This window comes from Gavialis gangeticus, unplaced genomic scaffold (genome assembly GCF_001723915.1).
Source record: "Gavialis gangeticus isolate Ggan-Ray unplaced genomic scaffold, GavGan_comp1, whole genome shotgun sequence".
Classification (NCBI taxonomy): Eukaryota; Metazoa; Chordata; order Crocodylia; family Gavialidae; genus Gavialis; species Gavialis gangeticus.
Genome location: NW_017728996.1, coordinates 39,965,082 through 39,966,685, shown reverse-complemented (window position 1 = coordinate 39,966,685; position 1,604 = coordinate 39,965,082).

Sequence of the window (1,604 nt, the reverse complement as noted above, 5' to 3'; positions counted from 1 at the left end):
TAAATGACAAGATTTCCAACTATTGTTGCTAGGGGCTGATGGAGACTAATTAAATTGGAAGCTGCACCCTGGTTCTGAGTAATGTGACAAAAATGAATGGAGTCTATTTCCTAAAACTTAGAGCTTATAACTTTTATGTGCCTGGAAGCAGGGAGGGGGGCACGACAGGACAATTTGTAGTATTAAACTGTTTGTAGTATTTTCTTTTTATACGTGTGTGTTCTACTCCAAGTCCCTAAACCGTGTCCTCCTGATCAGCAAAATAGCAACAGTGCTGTTCCAAGAAAATGAATGGAATTAAATGGTAAAACAAATTCTTTAAGATCCAACAGATGTGAAATATTCCCTGCTCAGTAATCATTTTTGGTGTTTATAATGTTATGTCAATATTTAGTGGCAATTGGGCATCAGAAATTCTTGGGTTCCTTTGAAAATTTCAGCTATAATATATCAAAGTCTAATTTTTTCTCAAATCCCGTTAAACTTGCGGCTTTAAATAGCATTTAAATATTAAATATTTCACTTTTTTCTTCATATTTATCAAAATTACCTAAACCCTTCTCTTTCATCATTTGGTTCCATTTGTTTTTGGAACAATATTGATGCTCCTCTGCCTAGCAACAGCATGTGTTTAAGGCTTTTGTTGTTTTGTAGAAATGGGGGGGGGGGTTCATTGTAACTTGTTTATTTACTAAATGCATCATAAAATTAGAACTTATTAGAGTCTATGTAGTCCTTCCCCCTGTTCAGACAAATGTTTGTCTGTCCTGTTCTTGAAAAAGTCTCCAGTGATTTTCTTAAACCTCTACAACTTCCATAGGTAACTTATTCCAGTGCTTAACTAGCCTTATAAATGAGCAGGCTTTTCCTAATTTTTTACCCATATCCCCTGCTGCAATTTAAGCCTATGACTACTTTATACTATCCCCAGTAGATATGGAGAACAGTTTACAACCTACCTGTTCTTTTTCAGCAACCTGTTCCATATCTGAAGACTTTCCACATCCTCTCCCAGTCCTTTTTTCTCTAAACTGAACATTTTTTTCACAGCTCATACTTTTTAGACCTCTGATCATTTTTGTTGCTCCCCTCTGGGTTTTCTTCAGTTACTCCACTTCTCTTTTTGAAGTGTGGTGTCCAAAACTGATTGGAGATATCTGGCTAAGGCCTTTTCAATACTGGATGGATAACCCTGGATGTCTTGTTTATACAATCCAGTATAATGTTTGCTTTTTTCACAACAGTACAGCATATTGGGGCATTTTGTATTTTTGCAGCTGATTTATTCCTACTGAAGTATAGTACTTGACTAAATTGCATCCTGTTTATTTCAGCTCGCTTCTATTTGTCAAGATCATTTTGAAGTCTTATCTTGTTCTCTAAAGTGTTTGCAACCCCTCTAGGTTTGGTATTGTCTGCAAATTTTAAAAAGTATGCTCTGTGTTCAGTCACCCAAGTCATTAATGAAAATATTGAATAGTACCAGGCTCCTTGAAGAATCCCACTTCCAATTTTGATAGAGAATCATTAATAGCTAACTAGTCTATGAATGTGTTATTCCAACCAGTTGTGCACACGTGTAACAGGAGTTTCATTTGGACCAT